This window comes from Microtus pennsylvanicus, chromosome 8 (genome assembly GCF_037038515.1).
Source record: "Microtus pennsylvanicus isolate mMicPen1 chromosome 8, mMicPen1.hap1, whole genome shotgun sequence".
NCBI lineage: Eukaryota > Metazoa > Chordata > Mammalia > Rodentia > Cricetidae > Microtus > Microtus pennsylvanicus.
In genome coordinates, this window is record NC_134586.1 from 8864501 (window position 1) to 8891880 (window position 27380).

The window sequence follows — 27380 nt, forward strand, 5'->3', positions numbered from 1 at the left end:
AAAAAAAAAAGTGCTGCCTCTTGACATGGGGAGTGCACATCAAATCACAACACTGGGCTTATGTTGTTAAGTTTAGAAAGAAAAAAATCTGAGTAGGGAATGAAAGAGTATTTCCATTTTCTCTGTCTTCTTCCTCCACATGCATCTCAGGTTTTTCAGGAGAAATAATGGCATGTGATCATCAAAACAGAACTCTTACAAGACTGACAGTGGACATTGTTTAGAAGCTGTCATACATGAACTGGTGAGATCTCAATGGGTAAACCCACTTGCTATGCTAAGCCCCAATGACTTGAGCTAAATCCCAGGAGCTACATAAAGGTGGAAATAAAGACCCAACTCCACCAAGTTGTCTCTGATGGCCACAAATACACTTGACACATGAATGGGTACACATGAGTCTCCCTTTCAAACGGCAATAATTAGTAATAATAAGAAAGTATCATAATAAAATACTTGCCATTTTCTAACAGTGCAAAACATCACTAGGTCTGTGTGTTGATAGCATCTTAGAGCTGGTCAATAATATAAAAAAAAACAATGCCTGGCACCTGACTTTCTCCCTATTTTTAACAAAAGTCACAATCAGAAAGTTAGCTGTTCCACTGAAAGGAAGGAAGGTCCATTTTTCTGCCCGTTGCCATCCAGAAACCCAAGGAAGGTGATGAAATCATCCAGATGTTTTTGTGAGAGACGGAGCTGCAGGGATAGACAAAAGAATGGCAACCAACAATTAGCAGTACAGTTAGCTAAGTGAAAGGCCAAGATGTGTAAGACAGATGTGCAACAGCTATGTGTAAACACTGCCTTTGATACAGGTGGCAATCAGTCCTGACTCAGGAACACACAACCAACAAACAAGACGAACGGTTGTCCACACGTAGAAAATAGAAGAAAATGTCCTGTCCTGTCTAGCTGGAGAATACCCTTCACTTGGCCAAGTCCAGTCAGTGTGGTTTGATTAGTTCTTTGTGAAAATCCTTTGCACTTTGCCAACTATAGCTTCACTTAAGACGACTCGCCTGTAATGTTTTGTTTTTTTAAGTCTTCACTCCTAAGTATGGCTTCATTTATTCTCTACTGCCTGCCTGACCTTCAAGCACTTACAGTGAGTTGACAGAGTCCCTAAGAAGGGAAGCGCCTTAGAATCCACTCTTCCACCTACATACTCACCACCTCCTCCATTTTCTCCCATCTCTGGAAAAAACAGTGCCATCCACCCAGCTGCCTGGATCCACAATGGGAACAACATTGCCCTTGGCTCTCTCTTGATTAGCTTGCTACCCTTCCACTCCATTAACAAAAGCACTTGCTCTCTCTCTCTCTCTCTCTCTCTCTCTCTCTCTCTCTCTCTCTCTCTCTCTCGTATCCATTTTAAGGTAACCAAACAAAGGTTCATCATCATCTCCACCTAAGACAGTTGCAGTAACTAACTGCCCTTGCCTTCCTTTTATAGATCATTTTCTATGGAGCACAATGATAGTTCAAATACATAAATTAAATGATTGTATATCCCCTCCTAAAACCATACAAGGTTTCTCATTGTACTGCAGTCTCCAAAGGACCCAGGACAACCTACAAGGTCCTCCAAGATTTTTTCCAGCTCTCTGTGACCTCTTCCTGTTCTAGTATTCCCACTTGGCTAGTACAGTCCCAACTGTTACAATGTTGTCATTCACCAACGTGGACTCTGTGCTCTTTACCATGCTAGACAGTAACTGCAAAGGGATGTTGAACACTCAGCCCATGGCTACCACAGAAGAGCAGAGAGACTTTAATTATGTAAAACATAGTAGATTTGTTGGCTTGTCAGTCCAGTCATGAAGACTGTGTGTTTCATACTTCAAGCCATGCTTGTGGTCTTCCATAGCTGCTAAAGTGATAGGGACCTTGAGGGTGACACAGTGTCTCATGCTGGCTTCTTCTGCATCAGTCCTGGCTTCAGGTGGTTTTTTTTCTTGTTGTTTTTGTTTTGTTTTGTTTGTTTTTTAAGAAACGTTGGTTTCCAACAGCCGTGACAATAATATACCTGACAAAAGCAACTGAGAGGAGGAGGAATTTGACGTGTAGTTTGTCGTGAAGCAGAAAGTGTGGAGCGGCTCTAGCCGTGGTGACAGGAGTATGGGATGACAGCTGATGATGTCGAGGCCGTGGTCGTGAAGCTGGGAAAGAGGGGTGCTGATGCTCAACTAGCTTTTTCCTTTTTTATTCAGGCTGGGACCCCGGGATGCTACCACACATGATGAATGGGTTTTCCCTCCTCAGTCAAAATCTCCTTGGCAATATCCTCACAGGCATACCAGAGTTAGTCTCCTAGGTGATCCCAAATCCAATCATGTTGACAGGGAAGATTACTCTAAGGTTTTTCAAAAAGACATTATGGTACCCAAAATGCATACAGATTTAAATATCTAATACCACCCTGTTCTATTGTATTCTTGATGATTATATCTCTATAAAATGGTTTTCTGCTCTCTTATTTATTGTTCACTTGCTCTGAATTTCCAGATACCAGACAAGCACATGTCCTGTGGTCAAAACTCATTGAATACTCAACAAGCAAGTGTTTGATGAATAAAAAACTCAATAGAATTATGAAAGAAAAATAAAATGAAATATACCACCACTATAATGTTTCATATTAAAGACCAACTGCATATATTTACATATAAACACACACAAATATATATGCATACATGTGTGTATGTATGTATGTATATGCATATGTATATCCAACATAATTGCTTGCATGAACAGATGTCTCTGAATCTTTCCTTGAAAATTCTGTTACGATGAGTACACTCATAAGTAAAATCATGCAAGCAGCACTTCATAGAGAGCTGCTTTAAAAATATGTATTGCTATCTTAAGTTACTCATCTCTTAGAAAAGTAAACACTAGCCAGAGATTTTACAACGTATATATTAAATGCTTGATAAAATGTCCAAAGTCACTTTATTATAGGCACAGGAGTGGGGAATGAAATGTAAACATATACCTTTGAGTAGCCAATGAACTGGGAAATTCAGAATTATATGTCTGAATATAAATGACTAAAAAGTCATATTTCACATTGTTTTCTATGACACAGTCTCTAATCACTGTTGTAAGAACTGAATTATACTAGCAAACATAACCATGTTGTTAAGATCGACTTTACTGGTATACTTCCAGATAGAGTCAGAAAGAAAACACAGAATGCTTGCATCTGGGTATTTACTGTTGTCACTGGCTTTCCATGCAGTACTGTTCCTTCTTCTTACATTACTTACAATTCCAAACATTGTAAATAATGCCATTATGTGTGCAACTAGGGACAAGATCAAAAGTTAAAGCAGGGATGTGAGAGTTAGTGTAGACCTACAGCCATGACAAATGGAAACATCCCATGACAGGGCCCACCACTGGACAGGCCAAACCCATGGACTAATGTTCTTGTGAATTGTCTTGTTAAGGAGACACGTGCAGTGGGCTCGGGGCTCCCCAGGCTTAACCACTTCATGGATCATGCAGCATGTTATAATATTTTACGTGACTATAACCTTGTTACTTTATTGTCTTCTGACGAAGTCAGCTTAAACATTCGGCCCTTCTCTTCTTCCCTACTTCCAGTTCAAAACGCTTCTTTCCTTTAACAGCAAGTCTCATAGGGCTGCAGAGAACTTCAACAGACTCGCCAATAAGACCAATATCCTCAGCACCTCTTTCCTCTGGAGTTGCAAGTATTGTAATTCCCAGAACACTGAATTCTTGTGTAATAATATAAATCGTATGTATGTTGTTATAGTCTCCAAAATAATGATAAATTTTTGGTTTTGTGAACTCAGCTTGCTTTTGACTTACTATTGCCCTAACTAATAAAAAAGGTAGTAAATCATGTAAGTATTGGTAAGAGCTTTGAAAGTGTTTATACTGCTAGTTCAAACAAATGTATTAAACTGTATTCATCCTCTTCTGCCTTAGTAACAACCACAGGACAAATTTGACCAAATCTAGATCTCACAATTGAGACTCTTGCTGCATGTCAGATCCACCGTGAATAGACATTTTCAGTGTAAATATGAGTGAATGGTGGTATCAGGATGGACTTCAGCTTGGACTGACCTGATTTTTGTCCAATGATAAGTAATTTCAAAATTATTTCATTTCTAAAGCTAAGCAACATACGGGCAAAGGCCTGATTTAAAAGAACTTGGTCTTCTCTCTTCCTCCTTGAGTCTTATTAATTTTGAACATCTCTTCACCTATACTATGCCATAATAGGATGTTCAAACTTAACAAAGGTTTTCCTTTTCTCAGCTAGAACATATTTATTTAGACAAACATGTGGGTTAAACTTACCTTTAACTGCCTTCTTTTTTGTCTTTCAACAATACTGAAATTTAAAAGGAGTTTTACGTCATCTGAGAGAATTCCAATGACAGTCACACTGTTATTTTTTGCAAGTGACAGCAGGATACCAACATGCATATTATCCGGGATATGGAGACATCTTTGATCTGTAAATTCTCTCCGTGTTCCTGAAAGTTAATGGGCTGCTTTGAACTAACTTCTCATTTAGAAGGAAATTCTAAAAGTCAGGGAAATGTGTATAATTAAGCAATGGATGGAAGGGGAGGGAGAAAGAAAGAACACAGACAATTTGCATACTGAATATGTTCTCTGAGTGGTCCATCTCCCACTGATCACTTCCTTCACAGCACTCTAAGGAGAAAGCATATTCAAAATTAGAAGGAAATTATAGAGTAGATGCCAACATCATTCATAAAAAGAACATATTTCAGAATTCTATAAACATCCCAGTATAACGTCCATATTGTGCTTGGCAGCCTTAAAAGTAATTTTGTACTTCTAGTCCTAATTAATTCTCACAAAGGATGTGATGTCAGTGACAAGTTTATTATCATCTTTATTTCATAGAAAACAAAACCAAGATACAGGGGGAATTGAGATTCACTTAAGCTGGTAAAGCAGCAAAGATGCAAGAACTCAAATCTGATTCTTTCTCTCAGACTGGTCCTTAACTCATATAATAGATCCCCAATATCCTCCTCATCTACAGGAGGCCATCCGCCTCTCACCCATATCTGCACTAGCATCAAAGAGGTACAGCATCGCCTTCTGCTTTCTCCTAACCAAAGTCCTTAAGCATGGAAATTCCCAAAGGTGAGAAATCTCACGACTTTTGTTTTCTCTTTCTTTTATTTTTAAGTGTGTGTGTGTGTGTGTGTGTGTGTGTGTGTGTGTGTTTGGTGAGTGTGACTGTGTGTACATCCACCCACCACTATGTTTTATGTACACCGGGTGAATGAAGGTACCCACGGAGGCCAGAAGAGAGCACTGGATACTCTGGAACTGAAGTTACAGTTTGTTTGGAGTTTCCGAGTGGGTGCTGAGTACCAAACCCAGATCCTCTGCAAGAGCACTAAATGTTGACCCATCTCTGAAGTCCCTACTTTTTTTTTTTTCCTTAATCAGGGCTGGCAAAATAGCTCAGTCAGTAAAGGTGCTTGTCATACAAGTCTGAAGACCTGAATTCAATTCTTGGTTGCCACTTGAGTGAAAGAGAGAACCAATTTACACATATTGTCCTCTGACTGCCACGTGAGCAATCTGGTGCATCTGCATGCATACACACACACAAACATGTACAAACACACACACACACACACACACACACAGATAGAACTTATACATTGTGTACTTCACACCGGTGTAGCATACACTATTATGTTGATGACATAGTCACAACATCATGAGTCCATTACTTGCCTAACTTTGGGTCACCTCTGCTAAAACAAACACTAGCAAACACTTCTTCACACCTCCCCAGATCCTGTCAATCACTAATTGGATTTCAAACTCTATAGATTTAATTACTAGGATATTTATACTTGGCCTTTCATACCTGACTTCTTTCCCTTAGTGCACTTCCAAGATTCCTCCATATTGTGGCATATGTTAATATTTATCCTTTTTATGGCTGAAAAAAAAACCTCCCATTGAACCAACACAATACCATAGGAGTGCTTTATACTCTTGGTACAGACCACTTAGCATAAGGAGCTTAAAATCCTTTCTACTCATTTGGCTTGCATTTTCCTTTCTCTGTTTGACAAAGTCTACTTAATACTTATTGTTTCCCTCTTTTGCATGCATCTTCATTATCATAAGAACCCATTGCCAAATCCAGGCCATGACAATGTATCCTGTTTCCTCCTAAGTGTTTTGTATTTTTAGTTCTGACGCTTGGGTCTTTGGTTCACTTAAGAGTTTTTAATTTCAGATGCGTGTGAATGTGTGTGTGTGTGCAGGTGTGCACACCCACGTGGGTGTATGTGATGGAGGCTGACACCGTGGTGGCTTCTCCAGTCCCGTCCCCACTTTACTTTGTGAGACAAGGTCTCCATTGACTCTGCTGTTCTCCTCGTGGCTAGTCTGGGTTGCCTGGAAGCACCCAGGACCGACCGCTCCCTTCCCTAGACCCCACACTGGTGTTACAGACATGTACCCCCTCATTTGACTTCTGTGTGGTCCTACTGCAAATGCAGAAAACACTTTATGTACTGAGCCATACCCCAAGTTGTGAGTTAACTCTTGCTGATGATGTGAGATGACCAATCTAGTTCTGCTTGTCTTCATGTGAATGTCTCACTGTCTCAACCATGGTGAAAGACAATTTTTCCTCAGTGCTTTGGAGTACATCTGCCTCAAATGCTTATGGGAATTGGAGTGCTGGTAACATTAGGAAGCTTCCCTATCTCTAAGGTGAACTGGCCTCACCTCAAATATGCTTTGTAGTCTCACATCTGGACTGAAGAAAGTCCTAATTCCACTTAACAGCATGCCCCTTGAAGTCTTTATGGAACTGTATGCTGTGATTACCATTGATTAATAAAGACACTGCTTTGGACCTATAGCAAGGCAGAACTGAAGCTTTGCTGGTAGGCCACAACCTCATGGTGCTGCACATCTTCATGGAGATGGGTTAAATTAATATGTAAGAGTTAGCCAATAAGAAGCTAGAGCTAATGGGTCAAGCAGTGTTTTGAACAATATAGTTACTGTGTGATTATTTTGGCGCTGAGCAGCTGGGAACAAACAACCAGCTCTTCTCCAACAACAAATTGGTGCCAATGTTACCAACTAAAATCCTCTTAGAACCTGGGAAAACTTAAAAAGGAATCCTAGACACAAAAGAACAGAGTTAAGCATGGTTTGGTGGCAGCATTTTCTTGGGTGGGCTCTGTTTGCTAGAAGCAAGCAGAGGCATGGCTCCTTTAAAAGATGTTTTCCTCATTCAGCGATAGCAGGAAGAAAGCCATGTGGCTTTGAAATGATGGCTTTCTGGGCCTTGCTGCCAGCATGACCTCTGACTCTTTCAGGAGGCTGAGCATTTAAATGGGATTTGTAAGCAGTGTGTTACAAACTGCTTAATGGTTCGACATAGACCCCCTGCATACTCGGAACTGGGGCAGTGTGCGTGGCTCAGAGGTAGTCAACGAACCTCCTCCACCATGTTAGACAGGACAGAGTAAGAAGGCAGTGCCATATTTCCCTTAGCAATGGTGCTGTTTAAGTTCATAGGAAGGGCTTAGCATTTTAAGAAGCAGTCCTGGGCAGAAAATAATTATAAATATATAATAAAGACAAATTCAGACATAAAAGACCTCTAAATGAGTCACAGTGTTGGATAAATGTACGAATGCTTAGGAGAGAAAAGAAAAAATATATAGACAGTTATAAAAAGAAGTAAGTGGTTTAGAAAAAAAAGGTAAAGTCTTTGAAGAGACAGAGTACAGCCAGTCATAGATTAAAGGAGGAAAGATAATAAATAGTAAGAAGTAATAGAGTAAAAACAAATAAGCCACATAAAGATGGAGAATACACAGAGAGTCTGTATTGTGTATATTATTGACTCTTTTTTGAGTTTTTTGATTGTAAAGGACTTAAGTACAAACAGACATTTCATTGTACAGGCTGTTAAGCAAAACCAATGTCAAGGTATCTTGACTTTAAAATTTGAGTCTAAGGATATGATGCTTTGGAAAAGAGGTTCCTCTTTTGTTTCCACAGAGGATTCATTCCAGGCTAATGTGGATTGATGCGCCAAAACCCCCTGAAAGGTCACTGTGAACACCCCCCAAAAAACAACTTTGCCCAACTTCTGACTGGCATGAACCTAACACATAGGATACACCATAAAAGACCTGATTAACAGTGCCCACTATCAGCAGGAAGCAGTTTGGAGAGAACTATGCCCATTTTCTCAAATATTGTTTGTAAATATTTCTTTACATTTAAAGGGAGATATGCTATAGAGATTTGCATTGGTATGTATCTTGGTTTATTGATACAAATTTAAGGTCAATTTTGTTATATGTATATTTCTGCTCTTGATTAAGGTGTCACCTTTGTACAGCTCACTTAAAAATGTAATGTATAATTAAGAAATAAAGGTTAATAGATAATTATCTATAATAGTCAAGCTTGTAGTCTTGTTAGAATTTCTGGATATATAGAGATATATTTCAAATAGGTAGGTATTCTTCAAATCTTTCAGAGACCTTCAGAATATGGAATTTAAAATGTTTTAAGATGTTAGGACTTTTCATGAAAATGAGACACATCTGCTCCTGGTAGCACAGACTACTTCAAGAGGAAGATGAGCACCAAAGAGACTCCTTATGGAGTTGGTTAGCCATTTGGGCAAGAAACTGCTCTTGCCTGTACTGCTTGATGAACTGGACATGCAGGACCCACAGAGAAATGACTGCTGAACTTGCTTAAAAGTGAGACGATCCTTCAGGGTTCCTGCTTCATGAAAGAGTCTGTCAGGCATTCTGCAGGACACAGAAGAAAGTGACTGGCAAATTGCCAAAATAAGCAAAACTGTCTTTGTAATTTCCTGCTTCATGGAAAAGTCTGGTGGATACTATGTGCCGTTAGGCTAAAGACGGATGCCCCAAATGGTACTGAAGAACCTCGGGTGACTGTCCCAGCAGTGAGATGTCTCTGTCAATTCTAGAGTTTTGGAAGTTGCTTACAATGCACTTTCTGCTTACTTAGGTAATATTGTATCCTTCTGGAGTCTTTGTTGGAGTTGAAGAATAGATGTTATTATTATAGTTTTCCTTAGTTATAATAAAAGATAAAGTAGATATAAATATTGTAACTGTAATTCTTGCTTGATATCTGTTTTGTTACATGTAATTTTACTATGTTAAAGTTAAAACTTTCCTTTTTATCTAAACAGAAAAGGGAGGTGATGTGGGATTACCCTCTGTATGCTGTAATTACCATTGAATAATAAAGAAACTGCTTTGGACCTATAGCAAGGCAGAACTTAGCTAGGAGGGAAAAAGAATGGTGGAGTCAGGGAGGAGTAATGGAGCCCTACTGGAGACAGACACACTGATGCACAGATTAACAGAAATGGGTTAAATTAATATGTAAAAGTTAGACAATAAGAAGCTAGAGCTAATGGTCCAAGCAGTGTTTTAAATAATATACTTTCTGTGCGGTTATTTTGGGGCTGAGCCGCCAGGAACAAACACAAGGCCCTACTACAACATGGAACCTTATTGGTTTTCTGGACACTATGTTTATTGTTCCTTTCCCATGCCACCCCTTTTCAGCTTGTCAGTCAGCATGACTCTGGCACCTCCAGTCCAATTTTGCTAATGCAAAACAAATAACTACTGTTTTCTTTTTCACTTTTTTTCTGCTGCCTCTTTCTCTTTGGTTTTCTTTTTACTGAAAATAGACTTTTTTCTCACATAATGTAATCCTGATTACTGTTTCCTCTCTCTTTCCTGCCCACATCCCATGCTATCTTGAGCCACCCCCTTTTCTATTTCTCATTTTTTAAAAAAGAAGCTTATAAGGGATAATTAATATAATAAGGTAAAACAAAGAAACTAACACATTAGAATAAGACAAAGCAAATGAACGGAAGGAAAGGGGCCCAAGAAAAGGCACAAGAAACAGATACAGACACAGAGACCCACTCATTTGCACACTCAAGAATCCCATAAAAACACTAAACTGAAAGCCATAATATATATGCAAAGGACCTGTAAGGTTAAAAGTAGAAAAAGAAATAAAATATATATCTGTGTGTTTTCATTTACCATGGTTACATTATACTAAAGGAGCTGTAAACTATACCTGTGTAGTATCCAGGAGTATCCATGTTGTTATTAATTATATAGATAGCTTTCTCAATTTGTTTTATGAAATAAGAATCAACAGTCCTATTTATGAAGCTGCATCCCTACTGTCTTAGATGTTTAAAAGCATATTTTAATATTTCATATTTTGTACAGAAGTTTCTCCTTAAAAGCAATGCTTGAAAGTATTTAAATATGCTTTTATTCCTTTCTTTCAAACATGAGGTATTAACATAGTGATATATAAGATGGTGAAATATAAGAGCCTGGGAATACAGACAAAGGTGTCCTGGTTGGATAAATATTCACAGGAGTTTTAAGTGCGTCATGTAAGGCAAGCCTGAGCCAGCCCAGCCTCAGGTTTCTTAAGTCCCTATAACACAAATGTTGCATCTTTGAATCTGAAGAGGCTGTGACTTGGTGAACATCCTGCACCCCATACTTAAAGGTGCATTGTGTTTAGAGCTGCATTCAATCTCCCAGGACCTAGGGTTGTTTATTGTTAGTGTCTCCAAAAATTTTGCCAGTGTCTAAATATCAGATTCAAAGAGGAAATATCTGCGATGACTATGCTGTAAGATGTGTAATTGACTTTAACATGATACATAATAACTGTTATAAGAGCAGAAGGAAAGTTAAAAAATATGGCATTTAAAAAAGAGTCACCTCTACACACTATTAAAAAATACAATCCATGTCTATAAATTAACTAATACTTATCCTTGAATATTTAACACACACATACAGACAGAGAGACAGAGAGAAGAAGGTCGGCATTCTCGGGGGTCCTCAATCAGAGCCCCACCCACTCAGAGTGGTAGGACAGAGAACCTCTTAGCTCTTCCAGAACTGGTCTTGCCTGAAACTATGAAGCATGTCTTTCACTCTTCCGAACCACAGAACCACAGTAACTTTCCACAGAGATGGCAAATTGCATACAACGCTTAGGTGCAAGGATTTCTTTTAGCCCCAAATCTAGAAATAGGGTGTTTGAAGTTTAGTAAGAAGAGCAGGTGAGATGTGGAAGAAAGAAAAACAAGTGACCCATTGGTGGATCTAAGAATGTAAGGGTTTTATTTCTTAGACTTTATATTGGCACTCTGTGTATACGTGGATGTGTAAATGTGTGGGTGTCTGTCTGTCTGTCTCCTATCTGTCTCCTTTTTGTCTCTCTATGTCTCTGTTTCTATCTCTCCATCTTTGTTTCTCTCTGTTTCTGTCTCTCGATCTCTTGTCTCACTGTGTGTCTCTATGTGTGTTTCTCTCCCTCTGCTTTCATAATGATCCATCAATGAAAACTTTTAGTTCATTACTATAAAGAAATAATATTAAATTACTGATTTGGTCATTGCTTTATAGTTAATATTATAGGCACACTTACAGGTTCACCTAATAATTCTAGAAAGAGTAGATAGAGAATACTTCTGATTATTCTAATTTGAAATTATTGTTGTCATACACCACATATCCTATTCCATGTCTCATCTCAAATATCAGTTGTTCAAATGACTGAATGAAAGCCCAAAAAAGACCTTCAAAGTATAATTTATTTCATTGTCATGCATTAACACTAGAAGGGTCATTCAGTTCATCCTCACTCTACAGTGATTTTTGTGAAAGGAGTTTTTAAATATATATATACAAATACACTCATATCCTAGCTGTTTTTTAAGTCGCTCAAACAGGTGTTTTATTTTGCTAGTTCATAAATGAGATCAAGATTAAAATTTAAGTCCATAGCTCTAAATTTTCTCCCATAGAAATGTAAGTCAGCTTCCTACAAAATCCATATTGTCCTTTCCTAGCTTTTAACAAAAAGCTAATATTGACACTCAACTAGAACCAGATTGTGGAGCACAAGGATATACCCTTAACCTTATAAAACTGCCCTGGAATTTTTAATGAGCACAGTGGTCAGAAGCCCAGTCTTGTATCCCATCCAATAGATGGTTCTCTTGTAGCAGTGTGCTCTGTAGCTCCAGGTTGGGAATTGGCCCAGGACCACCTTGGGATGGAAGAGGGCCATCCACTGACTCACCACCACCACATCCTGAGGCATCTTCCATCCAAGTCTTCCCCGGGCCCACCCCTGCTGAAGTCCCAGGGTCCGAAGAGATCTCAGCTTTAGTGCATGCCGTTACAAAATTTAAATTTCCAGTCTCTGGTTTTCATATAACATTTCAAGATCAACATCTTTATTATTGGTAGCACTTTTTTATTTTGAATTTTTATAACACCTTTTTTTTTTCTACTGGGAAATTCCAAAGAGACTACTGAATACCATTACCACACATGTAGAAATCCTCACAACACCTCTACAAAGGAGGTGTTAACTGCGAGAGAAAGAAAGAAGGCTCAATATCCCCTCCTCACAAAAGTCCAATCCCTAATCATTAATGAATGAAAATGCAGCTTGAGTCCAGTAGCCACTGGGAATAATTAGCATGTATTTTCTCAGCTGCTTTTCAATGAAAATGGCCATAATCTCAAAGATCTACGAGCTGATGGCTAAAATAAGTCCTCTCCTGCGCCCAAGCAGTTGAACAGACAACTCTCTGTAAGCACAGTTCTGCGCTGTCCCTGAGTAGTTCAGAGGTAGCTCACATTCTCTGCCACCTTTCTGTGTCCTCACTTAAGAGGACACAGAGGGGAGGTTACCAGGTCGCCTATCTTCTGTCTCGTTTCCTCTTCTCTGACCTGGTTTCTCCCTTTATGCAGAAACTTTGGTGACGAAATAATAATATCCCATGAAGGAATGGTAATATGGTTTAAGAAATGGCCATGGTCCAGACATCAAGACAGATGACACAATATGATTTTGAAGTTAGCAGCATAGCATGGTGGCAATTGGTCTTGGACTTATATCTCCTTTTCCAAGTATTTTTATATCACTCTAACATGCACCATTGGTTCTCCTCTTATACCCCTGTATGCTATAATTACTAGTGTCTTTGACTTCAAGCCAGGACTTACTGCTGGCTACAGAGGGAGAGACTCAAGCACACTGTGGCAGGACAGAAGGTGCTGGCTTGACGGGACATTCCATAGCTGGGGAAATGAGAGTGAATACCACAGATCCTCCACGCAAGGACATAGTCGAGATAATACACCTAAGTCTCGAAACCCCCAAGTCACACTGTGCACATCAGGCTGGAAGTAGAAGGGAAAGAAAAAGGCACTGCCCTGATTGTAATACAGAAGAGAGAGGATTACTTCTGTGCCAGAGAAGCGGGAAGGAATATGGCTGAACTAAAAATTCATTAAGTTACTTTTCTGTGCTTTCGTCCTATGGGGTAGCCTAATAAAGTTGGGACAAGTAAGGGCTTAGATTCCCCTCACACATCTAGGTATGTGTTACCCAACTAAGCCACAGATTGCCCAGTAAAAGTGCTAAATGGAAGAAAACCAAAATGACTTGTTTTTTTTAAAAAAATGAGCAGTGAGTATCAGTATGACCCAGAACCATGGCTTAGGTACTTCTTCTGTCTTTGGTGTGCATGTGTGAGCTCATCTGTGTGTATATATATGTGTGCATGCGTGTGCATGTGTGTGTGTGTGTGTGTGTGTGTGTGTGTGTAGAAGTGACACTGGCTGGGCCACTTTTTTGTAGAATGAGTAACAGTTACTTCACTTCCTGGGGTTAGTGAAGCCTAAGGGATATACTGTAACAGTGGTGTAAGTAACCCTAACATCAGATCTCAGATTTGCTGAAATGATCTAGCTCCTGTCTGCAAACACAGACAAGGTCTTTGTCTGGAGTCTTTCTTCATCCACACATGGTGAGTTCTGAATTTCCTAGGACCCAGCCGAAGAATAGAGAATTTTGTAACAATAGGAAAACTACAGGAGTGCAAGATAGCCCTTCGTTAAAGCTGCTTTATCAGAAGACAGCCATTTAGAAAGGTTTACTAGAGAGCCAAGCAGTAGTGGGGGGTGGAGAGGATGGGGACAGGGGTTGTAGTCAGATACAGCACAGACAGATAAGCATCCTCTAGAAGAAAGGAAAATGTTAAACTAAATGGATGCAGGATTGATTCCACACTGGTCAAAGTTGCATTCAATGAAGAAGAACAATGAAATCCAAAGTCAAATCCAAGGAACTCCTAAGTACCAGAGAATAGAAACAAAACATTGTTTTCCTCAAACATTCCTTTTCCTTGAGCAAGAACAGACTACTGTGATAGACAGATGGTATTTTTGTGACCACCTGTGAGCTCCTGAACTGTTCCTCATTGTCTCCGAATCCCCTTCTCAGACCAGCAGCTCCGGGCTCCTTCAGAAGTTCAGCATTCCATGCAACAAAGTATTTTACAACTGACTTTAGTCCTTTTTATTTTATTTGAGAGAAGGTTTTATATACTGAGGATTGGGCCTGGGCTTTAAGCTTCCTATATAACCCAGGATAACCTCGAACTTCTGAACCTCCTGCTTCCACCTCCTGAGTACTAGAAATACAGGTATGCTCCATCACATCTGGTTTTGCTGTGGTACAGAGCCAGCTGAGGGCCTTGTGCCTGCTAGACAAGTACTTTGTCAACTGAGCTACAACCCCAGTCCCCTGTCCTAGGTTGTGACCTTCTTATCTAGGTTTCTTCACTTGAGAAATCTGGCTTCTCTCTTGTGCAGCACAATTGTGTAGTAACAAATGACACAGGCAGGGGACCCATTCACTCTCAAAGCCAACGTACCCTTGCCCTTCTCTGGGCCCCAGAAAGACTAACCTAGACAAAAGCTAATGAAGTGACATGAGCTAGGCAACCTAAAGAGCTCTGTTTCTATGCATCCTCAGAATCCAGGAGGGAAAGCCCTCCACTGATGCAAATTGCTGTCCCTAGTCACATCAAGAGGGCCAGGTAAGAGTATACTTAAAACACATGACCATTCTCACAAAACGGCCTTGTCAGAATATACCAGGGACCTGTCTGATATGGTTTCATCTGGAATGTCCCAAATACCAATATGTTAAGGGCTGACTAAAAAGTTGGTGTTTTAAAAAGTAAGATTTAAAAAAAAAAAAGATGTTGGAAATGTTTCCCAATAAGTAGAGTATGAACAAAGTCCTGGGTTCAAACTCCAATATTGCATGGACTGAGTATGGTAGTAAAGGCCTCCAAAGCCCACTAGGGAGGGAAGGGCAGGGGTTAAATCCTTCGCTACATACTAAGTTAAAGGCCTGCCTGGGCTAAGTGTCTCACAAAAATAAGAGAGGGGGGAGGCAGAGAGAGATACAGAGACAGATAGAGACAGAGACAGAGAGGAGGAGGAGGAGGTGGAGGAGGAGAGAGAAAGATTGTAACTTTCTGGAAAAAGAAGACCAAACCAATAAATTAAAAGGAACAAAAACTCCTCCAACTGTGGGTAAAGAAGGGGAGAGTCTGTGTTGTTAATCTACTAAAACAGGCCATCTCACAATCCTGTGATGATGAAAGTGAAATAAACCAAGGAGATGTGAAGGATGCCAGAGGAGGGATCCACATGGAGATGTGAACTGTCCCGAGGTGTTCATGCAATGGACAACTGAGGGAGACAGAAAGAGATGCTATGGGTACCGTGACAGCTTTGATGTTAGAGAGATGGGGTTTCTAAGATGCTTTTTATTAATGTGTGTATGGATGCACGCACCCCTGTATCACAACATGCAGGGAGATGTCAGAGGACAGCCTTGAGTATTTGTCCTTACCTTCAACCATGTCTATAACAGGATCTCATCACTGATGTGAGAGTCAGGCTATCCCATTTTCCCAGAGGAACCTCAGAATTACAGAGGAGATCTACCACTATCATGGTAGCCCACTTTAGATGGGTTCTGAGCTCGATTCGTACCCTTACAAAGCAAGTGCTTCACCCCTAAGCCATCCCCATCCTGGAAACACATTACTAATTATATTATTTGATTATAAAAACCTGTCCTTCAATAACCCCTTGAATAACCCCAGACTTGTGAATACTAAAATAACTGAAGCTGTAAATATGAACTTTAAAAGGTATACCTTCTCCACTTCAATACATCTCTATGTTTGTAACACAATCCATTTGTAACATGAACGGGGTCTGCTTGTTGGGGTTTCTGTCCCTCCCAGTTCCCCACAGCTGTTTATCACCAAAGAAAATCATACAGAGATCTCTATAAGTTATAAAGCTGATTGGCCCATTAGCTCAGGCTACTTATTAGCTCTTGTAGCTTATATTAACCCATTATTCTGATCTATTTTTGCCATATAGCTTGGTACCTTTTTCAGCTGGCAGATCACATCCTGCTTCCTCGGTGGTTCTGCATTGGACTGGGAGGAATCAACTTCCTCCTTCCCAGAATTCTCCTGTTCTCTTTGCATCATTTCTTCTTCCTGTCTGGTTTTCCCATCTATACTTCTTGCCTGGCCAATCAGCGTTTATTAAAACATGATTGACAGAATTCAGACAATTCTCCCACACCATATGTTTTATGTGTTGTCCTAAATTAGCATCTTTTATTCTAAAGGAAGATACTGTGCAAAATATTACAATAAACTCAGCAAAAATCTCAGGCATACATCCAATTACATAAATTGTTATCACTTCAAAGAAAAGAAAATAAACCTTGGGTCTGAAGAGATGGTTCACAAGTTAGGACTACTGGCAACTCTTGCAGAAGACCCGGGTTCCATTCCCAGTAATGACAAGGCAGCTCAAAACCACCTGTAACTCCAGTTCCAGGGGATTCATTGTCTACCTCTGGCTTCCATGGGAAATCCATGCACTTGGTACATATATGCATAGCCTCAGGCAAAACACATAAACACAATAACAACAAAATAAATAAATCTTAAAAATAAATAAAACTCAATATAAAATATGCTGCTATGTATGTTATTCTTTAAATGTAAAAATAGCAAAAAATAATTTTATTAGAAGCTTATTAAAATGGCCACATAGTATTAAAATATAACAAAAATAATTCAGAAAACTCAGTATATATCTCTTCTAAACAGCTGGAGATCACCAAGGAGGTAACATCCTAAAGAGATGAAGGTTTTCAAACAGGTTAGGAGTTAAGTATTTTCCCTCTAAAGTTGTATTACAATCTAATTGTGTGATTGCAAAGCAAGTTTTCTTATGCAAAACCCTTAAAATATTCCAGAAGAAATGAACAATTCCTCACCTGAGTGTTCATTCCTTTCTTCCTCTTGAGCTGTGTTTTGACTGGGAAACAAGCCTGGTTCATATTTTTCCACCGCCTTCTTGACCTGCACACATTGGCTTGTTATGAACCAAACCCCTGAAGCTTTCCCTGGCAAAACTGGAAAAGCCATAAATATTTTTGGCAGAGGATAACCTTAAAATAAGGTGAGTGTTTTTTATTTCAAGATCATATAACACAAGTCCAAGTGGCATACACTGAGGCAAAGAGTTAGAACATATTTTTAAATAAATATTCAGGGATATAGAGATGTTTCTCACACTAATCCATGCCAGCAACACAGCTGAAGTCCCAGACTGAGGGTTCTGTAGTAGAGCTTGTTTCCCAGGGAGCTTAGGAACTGCCACAGAGGGTGTCAAATAAAGTGACAAGGTGCTGATGTGTCTCTGCCCACTCCGAAGCAGGGCTATTAAAACTGATGTGCCTAAGAGTGGTAGGGTGCAGGCTTAGCGTGCAGAAGGCCCTGTGTTGGATCCACAGGCACTGCACCAAAAGAAGAAAGATAGCCCATGTCTGTAATGCCATAGCTAGGGAGGTAAATAAAGGAGGATCAGAAACTCAATACCATCTAAGTAACCTTAGGCTATAGGAGATCTCGTCTCAACAACTTAAAGAAAAGGAAGGAAGGGGAAGGAAGAGAGAAAGGAGAAAAGAGGGAAGGGGAGATGAAAGGAGAAGAAAGGGCAAAAAGAATGGAGGGACAAGAGAGGAGAAGCAAACAGAATAACCTGAGCAAACTTGAAGTTTTAGAAGCTTGGTAATGGCCCTGAGACCAGTGACTTCCAAACTTCTGTTTCCTATGAAATCAACTAGAAAATGTAGCTGGCCTTCAGTCTCAGACTTTTAATTCTCCGAGTTAATGGTTGTCCTGGACATTTGTGTACCTAATAAATATGCTAGTACCTTCTAGCGGTTATAGAACCACATATTCATATCTACTGTATCTGATGGTGTGGCCATCCTGGCAACCATCAGAAGAGAACTGCAAGGCCCAACTCACTGTTGAAGTTAAGTCCGATTGTTGGTTCCTGGCCACTTAGCTCCAAAATAATCACAAAGAAACTGTATTATTTAAATCACCGCTCGGTCCATTAGCTCTAGCTTTTTATTGACTAACTCTTACATATTAATTTAACTCATCTCCATTAATCTGTGCATTACCATTAGGTTGTGGCCTACCAGCAAAGTTTCAGCAAGTCTATCTCCAACAGCAGCTCCATGGCTTCTCTCTGACTCCACCTCCCTTCTCCCAGCATTTTGTTTAGTTTTCCTGCCTACCTAAGTTCTACCCTATCAACAGGCCAAGCCAGTTTCTTTATTCATTAATGGTAATCACTGCATACAGAGGGAAATCCCACACAAACTCACACATACTTATTCTTTATACATCCCCTGGCATCTTGTAGCAGGCCTATTTATTGATGTTTAGGAGGCTGTGTTGATCACTCATAACTCTCAGTTTCAAAATATGGAAAAGTAAATGAGAGAAGAGTAAAGAGAAAGCCCCGTGTCCATTGCTCACATTCACTGTTTAACTTGCCTAGAAGATTGTGGCGACCAAGCTGAGGAGCATATTTTACTCCAGTGTTTCTCATCATATGATGGAATTGCTCTTACATCTATTTCGCTTTCTAATAACGCAAGATTTTTCCCTTGAGGAATATTTAATCCCTCTTTTCAGCCCACACAGTTAGCAGGCTGACCTTACCGTGAACAATAGGACTAGGTAATATGAACTGGTATATCCTATCTCTCTGCTCTGCTAAATGAGGTCTAGGTGACCTTGTTTCACCTGTGGAATTCATAACACCTCTTTCCATAGATTGGATGTGAACTTAAAGGATCAACAGTTAAACTTGTAAGTTGAAAACAGAGATCCTAATGAGGAATGGTGGTGCATGACTCTAGTGCCAGAGTTTGGGAGATCAGGGCAGAAGGATCAGAGTTCAAGGTCATTCTAATCTGCATAGGAAATTTGAGACCAGCCTGGGCTACATGACACTTTGTCTCAAGAAGATAAAAAATATCATAATAGTATTATCAATGTATCTACATATGAAGCTCCACTTCCAAACATTTAATTCCAAAAAGCTTATTGGAATCAATGTGTTTTCTTTGTGCTTAAGCAACTTGATATTTGATTTTTTATGTTATTTTGTTGTTGGAGGCCACTTGCTTGTTCCCAGTTGCTCATCCCCTAAAGAATCACACAGAAACCAAATTATTTGAAATACTGCTTGGCCAATAGCTTAATCATATTTTTGGCTAACTCATATCTTAAATTAACCCATCTCCATTAATCTGTGTACCACCACGAGGCTGTGACTTTTTGGGTAAAGTTCTGGCATCTGTCTCTGTTGGGGCTACATGGCTTCTCCCTGACTCCTCCTTCTTTCTCCCAGCATTCAGTTTAGTTTTTCCTGTCTAGTTCTACTCTGCCCTACCAGGCCAAGCCAGTTTCTTTATTCATTACCCAATAAAAGCAACACATATACCGAAGGACCTCCTAAACCATCACTTATCACTAGCCATTCTAATGTACAGCAAGGTAAACAAATTTTAAATTTTCTAGCCTCTTAAGTTTTTAGAGAATTGAAGTTAGTCTTTTTTGACATTCATAGTCTCTGAGTGACTGACCAGATTATTTTGTCTATGGTGTCAAACTCAGAGCCTGGGTAATCAAACTACAGCAAATGATACCCTCTAAAGCTTATTAATAGCCAGCTCATTTTCAGTTCATCCCCCCTTTGAACTTTATTATATATTCATTCATCCATTCATTCCTCTCTCTCTCTCTCTCTCTCTCTCTCTCTCTCTCTCTCTCGTGTATGTGTGTATGTTTAGATGTTTGGGCATGTGTATGTGGAGGTCAGAGCACACCTCAGATGGATCAGTTCTCTCCTTGCACCCTGGGGTACTAGGTACTGAACTCACATCACCAAGCTTGGAGGCACCAACAAACCATATCACTCACTCCTAACTTTTTTGTTCAAATGTTTATGCATCAGTCGGAAGCTTTATCACAGTTTATTTTAGAGATGAGCTTGAAAGAAAAAGGTTTCTACAAATGACTTTATGAGGTTGTGAGAATAGTCAATACGTATTGCTTACATAACTGTGTTTGTCAATTGACTGTTCACGTATCGTAATCTATAAGAATATACTTTCATAAAGGAATACAATATAAAGCAAAACTGTTCTGTTGTGCTAAAAGTCCAATCCAGCATCATGCCTGCTGATTGCTAGGCTCAGACTTCCAGCATCGAGTCTACCTAGGAGGTTTCTGTGTCTCAAGTCTGTTTGAGAAAGGCATCAACTTCAGTTTACAGTTCATTCTCAATGAGGATAAGGACATATACCGAACAAGTAACTCTGGGTGTGGAAATTCCTCTCTAATTCTATATTACAGAGATTAATGTCAGTCTGGATGCAGTCCAAAGGAAACTGGATGTGTTGTCAACTTGCCATGCATGCCCTGTTCTTCACAGTCTCAGCTCCTCTATCCTAAGACCACTCCTAATAATAGAATACCCTCAGCTTTTCAGGATTTAGCATAGAATCTTCTCGACTGTACAGAGTTAAACACAAAGGCTGTTTCATTTACTTGCTGTCAGCTCACATGGTTCCTGCCAGTATTTATTACCAGGGACTGACTTCTGTCTCCATTTGAGCAGCCAGCAACCCGGTCCTCTCTGAGCGCTGTCTGCCACTCTGCCAGAACCAGAGCAGTTGCAGAGAGTCTGTATTCTAGGGCTTTTTGGCTGGGAGAATAAATTCCAGCCCAAGTTCAAGTTGAAAAAGAATCCCTCAGTAGGCAACATGGACTGTACTATCTTCTTGCAGTACCCATTAAAACCCCTCTGGCCTCAGCAGCCCTGAGTTTTACAGTACAACCATTTCATGCTTAATAACATGTTCTATACTAAGCACCATGGGAAATTCAGGGGCAGAAGGCCCTGCTTCACGTCAACTTATTTAAGAAGAAAAAGAAAAAGCCTGTCCTAACAGCTGCTTATCCTAATGCTCACCACATGCACACACCAAATTCCTCCCACTTTTATTGTTTACCTTGGCCCTCTAAGGCTCCAGCTTCCATCTTTTTGGGTTTCATTGGGTGTGTATATTCAAACAAGCATCTACTGTTGCATTGCTTGGGGTCTAAAAGAGCAGCAGCCTGTATCTTAAATCTCATTGTCCTTGTGCCAAAAGTCAACAAAGCCTTCTAATATTAAAAAAAAACTTTAATAATGATTTCACATTTAAAACACATCCATCAATTCTTCCCATGAGTTTCTAGGCATATCTGTAAGGGGAGCATTTTCTTAGTTTATTAACTGATATGTTTGGTAAAGGCCTGTTTTATAAATTCAGCCATTCTGCAAATATTTCTCTAATTCTTTTTAAAGTAATAAAATCTAAACTTTGCTTTATGCAACAATAAAAATGAGGAATCTATCAAAGCAAGAGATTCAAAACACCAACTCAGTGCAGCCATGGAAAATTTTCCTACTGAAAGGAACTGGAAAATAACATCAGAAAGATAGATAGTATTTATATATCAAGTGTACCCCACCACATCTTTATATCATACATAAATATATATTATATATGTCATATATATATTTCCAGACAGTAGCCATTTTTTGAACGATCTACCCACTGACTTTATTTGTCCCACAGATTTGTTTATAAATGTTTTCTGCATCAAACTTGGCCTCTTTCAAAACTGAAAATATCTTAAGGGCTTGTTTGACTGTAACACAAATAAAGCAAACAAAATTTATACAATTTATTTAAATAGAAGTAGTTTGCTTGTGAAGGCTAAACGTACTTAGAAGTCTGTGATTCTAATGCTACAGCCCAGTCTCACATGGCTAAATGCCTTTAACCACACCGCTGGATGAGAGGGGTTAGGGTGAGCTTGACACTCACTCAATCTCAAAGTGACAAATTTTTTATCATGCTGAAGGAATCCCAAAAGCTTATGACATCACTTTATTTTACCCGCTCGGTCCTGACTCTGGCAGTGGCTTCTTCTTTCTTTCCCACGGATGCAAAACTGTCCGTGAGTCATGAGAATTCCTTTTCTCAGTCAGAATGAAAACCAAGTATGGCCTTGTGCTTTTCTTTCAAGTTCACAAAGACTTCAACCAAACACTCATTATTAAGTAAGCCATGTCTCACTGACTAATTTAAGGCATTGATAAAAGCATTCCTCTCCCAAAACAAATAACATATTACTGACAATATTCAAATTAAAACAAAATTTAGATACTTTTTCTGTTTTTCCTCCATGCATACTACTTATTGTATAAAGAGAAATCCTAATAGTCTCAACAAAGCCACGCTGTTACATACAGAGTTTTAGGATATTAAAATACTGCCTTGGGCACAGATATGTGTTCAAAAAGAATTTTTTTTATGCTATCACCTGTGATATCCAAAAACACTGGAAGCAAAACGGAAGCCCAAGACCTATCGGCAAGGGTAACTTTAAAAAGCTTTCTGAAAACTCTGGCTACTGTTTAGGAATACATAAATACATACCTCGCACATTTTTTTCCTTTGAAAAGTTAGCTAATTAGAGGACATATCTCTTGCACCTCCATGGGGGCCCTGAAAGATGAACTAAGACATTTTATTCCCTAATTTTCTTTTATTTGGAGTGTTTCCATCACAGTCGCTGAGAAGGGACTAGCCCAGTATCTCAAAACACTTTCATGGCTTCCTCCAGCTATGCTGGGCATTCAGGTCTCAGTTTTGTCCATTTTGAATTGACTCTTGTACAGGGTGAGAAGTAGGAATTCTCTGGGTGGAAATTGCTTTCCTGGCAATATCTTTTTAAAACCTTCAGAGGCAATAGCTGCATGAGCTTATTTGTGCGTCATCTATTCATCCATCTCGGTGTCCGGTGCTGTGCCAATGCAGTGACATTTTCTTAAATATATCTCTGTGATATAATTTGAGCTCTGAGAGCCCATGCTTCTGATTTTTCACATTTATTCTAATGTTGGTTATAGGTTTTCCACTTACAGCCTTTATTATATTGAGGTGTATTCCTTTTACTCCTGGTTTCCACAGGTATTTTCTCTGGAGGGGTGCTGACTTCTTCAAAGGACTTGGGTGTATCTATTGACACAACTGTGTGATTTCTGTGACCAAGTTACTTAGGTGCTGCGTTACAGCCACTGGTTCACATATATTGAGCCATACTTGCATCTCTGGAATGAAAATACATTGATCATTATGTGTGATCTTCTTAACATGTTTGTAAATTCAGTTTATGAGGATTTTATTAAGAACTTTAGTATTTCTTTTCATAAGAGAAATGGGTGTGTAGATTTTTCTCTTTCATTCTTTCTTATCTGCATTTGGTACTAAGGGTATAATGGCTTCGTAGAATGAGGGCTATAGTGATGTTAGAAGTCCTTCTGTCTGTGTGTTACTTTTATTGGTTGGTGAATAAATCTGTTTTGGCCAGTGGCTTAGCAGAATAGAGCTAGGCGGGAAAACTAAACTGAATGCTGGGAGAAAGAAGGTGGAGTTGAGGAGACACCACGGGACTGCCAGAGGGGAAAGATGCCAGCTGCTACCTGGAACCTTGCTGGTAGGCCATGAGCCTCATGGTAAAATCTAAAATAATAGAAATGGGTTAACCAAAGATACAAAAGATAGCTAGCAATATGCTTAAGTGATTGGCCAAGCAGTGATTTAAATAATACAGTTTCTGTGTGTGATTATTTTCGGGAGTCTGTGCAGCCAGGAAACAAACAAGCGGCCTCCTAAAACACTCTAGTGTACCTCCCTTTCTATCTCTCGGAACCATTTTAGTAAGAATAGCATTAGGTTTTCCTTAAAGATTTGTTAGAATTCACAGTAAAAGCATAGACTTGGGATTTTCTTTTTTGTTAGTGTTTATCACTGCTTCAGTCTTGTTGCTTGTTAGAGATATGCTTAAGTAGTTGATATTCTTTTAATTTTTATAGGTCCTATGTGTCTAGTGATTCATTTATTTCTTCTAGAACTTTCCATTTCTTGGGAAATGTTCTTAAAATTATTCTCTACAAGTCCCTGAATTTCATTTATATGTGCCAAGCCATTCTTCTTTCAATCTCTGATCTTATTGTTTGGGGTCTTGGTTCTTTCTTTCATTGCCTTCAATTTGATAAGTTTGCTTAAGGATTTGTCAATCTTGTTTAGTTTTTGAAAGGACCAAGACTTTCCACATCTTAGTGTCTTTTCCATTCAGTTAAACTTTTTGTTTCAATTTTCAAAACACTAAACCTAGTAAGAGATAAGGTGGCCACCAGAGTTACCAACATTTAGGAATTATTCTTAAATATTATTTTTTCTAAGTAAATAAAATTATAACTCATACATGAAGCATTTTAATTTACTATGTAATGGGAGAACCAGGAGGGTGTTCTAATTAATTCAAAGAAAGCTCTAAAGAACTATGTGCACATTGGCAATGAAGAATACTGGAAAGATCTTACAAATAGATGCAAAATTGGCCTATCCATGGGACAATGATTTACTGCAGCCTGCTGATCACATTTCACTTTCATTTTTGGGGCTAAGAATTGCCTACTCTGTTATTAGTTTTCTAGAACTGAAGAGGAGCTGTGACATAGTTCAAAGATTAAAAACGGTGGTGATAAGCAGCAATAGCATGCTAAAAGGACAGTGCTTATAATCCACCCCAGTCATTCTCATGATTATGTTGTGTTGCCTGGCAACAAAAATCCTGCAGGCGTAACTAAATTTATTAATCTTAAACGTTAAAATAGAAAGATTACATGGATGGGCCCAATCATGACAGACCCTCAAAAGCAGAAATATTTTTTTTTGTTTGTTTTCGGCTAGCAGCAACAGGGTCTCACGTTTGCCAGATCATTGCTGGTGTGAAGACAGACCAGTCAGTCCTTTGAGGAAACCTGAGTATGTCTTCCAGTCACTGACAATGATCTCCAGCCAATAACCACTGAGAAAAACAAGGCTACAGAACTGGATTCTACCAATAACCCAGTTAAGCCCAGAAGGTCCTTTTTTTTCAGAGAGTACAATGAATAACTCTTTTAACCTTGATATACCCTTAGCTGAGAACCCAGTTCTGTGTAGGACAGAAACTAGAGAATTTTAAGTTAATATAGAAATATTATTTAAGTCAGCATCATATTAATTTACAATAGAAAAGCAATATACACACCAATCCCTTTGGCCTACTCAGAAACATTTGTCATGATATTAATTAACTAATCACAATCTTATGTATCTGTTAACTGTACAAGAACAAGAAGGCAACCATGGAGATTTTCACCTGAAGATGAAATATAGATAATTTGGTAAATTATCTTGGCAGGATTAGGCAACACCTAAGGAGTTAGTGGATCATACCCTAAGTGTGTTTGTCAGGGCATCCACTCAGAAAATTGGATGCTATGGGTGTAGTAAGAAATCAGAGGTCCAGCCTACCAATAGCAGAGGCCTGGAACTGATTTCCTGCCAGTCTCCAAATGAGTTGGTGGAGGCACACAGGCCACCTAGACACTCCACCAGAAAAATTGGAATCTCAGAACTTCAGATTAGTGATGACCTCCGCCTGCTAGAGTTTTGCCTGGGCTACTTTAGACCCTGCCTCAAAACTTCAAAAGGAAAGTGAGCCTCTTTCAGAGATTAGACCACGAATTCTGACTTGATGAATAAATGAGTTCCTTGATAGATTTATACTTATCAGAAAATGATTTTTAAAAAGCAGGCGATGCCAAGGTGGAAGAAGGAGGTCACTGGGTTTATGTATTTGAAGGTTATGTTTTTCTCGGAACCCTGGTGTCTTTCTATATGTCTCCTCCCTCTGATTCCTGGTCAGTCACGAAGTAAACATCTCTCTGACACATTTCCTTTGCCTTGACGTTCTGCCCAAGATCATGTGATCATGCAATTATGAGCCAACTCCTCTGAAATCATGAACCACAATAAATCCATAAATTCTCCCTTTACATTGCTTCTATCAAGTATTTTGTCACGTGAGTAACTGATATAGACAACATTTAGTTTAATGACCAAAAGTTTAAGGATTTGGAGACACAAGGTCACATAGACTAATAAGTTAAAAGTTAAAACACGTGCACATACATACACACACACATACATACACAGTTTTATTTGATTGACCCTGTATAGAATTCACAAACAGCACAGGAACAGCCAAGTCCACATTCCTCTCTATCATGCCCATGGCTGGCAAGGTCAGAAGCACTGCTGTGGAGGTCAGTGTCACTCTCCCTGTCACACCCTGCATTGGGACACCATCCTGTCAAGAAGCCCCGTGCCCATGACCAGAGACTCTGTGGTCCCCTCCTAGGAAAACAGCAACCTCATCGCCTGGATGGTGGCGCTTGTCCCACACTGGCTGGCCTTTTGGAGAACAAAGAGGAGCTGCCTATGTTTGTGCTGGCAGGTGCCCCATACTGGAGCCAGCACCGACAAGTTCCAGCTGTGGGAAAATGGCCACGGCCAGCTAGGGGAGTGTGTGGTGTGCATAGGGCATGCTGAAGAACCAGAAGAAAGGCGAGTGTGTGGTGCTGTGCATAGGGCATGCTGAAGAACCAGAAGAAAGGGGAGTGTGTGGTGCTGTGCATAGGGCATGCTGAAGAACCAGAAGAAAGGGGAGTGTGTGGTGTGCATAGGGCATGCTGAAGAACCAGAAGAAAGGGGAGTGTGTGGTGCTGTGCATAGGGCATGCTGAAGAACCAGAAGAAAGGGGAGTGTGTGGTGTGCATAGGGCATGCTGAAGAACCAGAAGAAAGGGGAGTGTGCGGTGTGCATAGGGCATGCTGAAGAACCAGAAGAAAGGGGAGTGTGTGGTGCTGTGCATAGGGCATGCTGAAGAACCAGAAGAAAATTATACATTCACAAATACACATCTGTGGATATTTTCAAACAACTATTCCTTCTTCATTTGACTCCTAAAGTTACAGAAAATATATATATATATTGGAAACAGGGGAGGTGGATTTTTTTTTAATCTT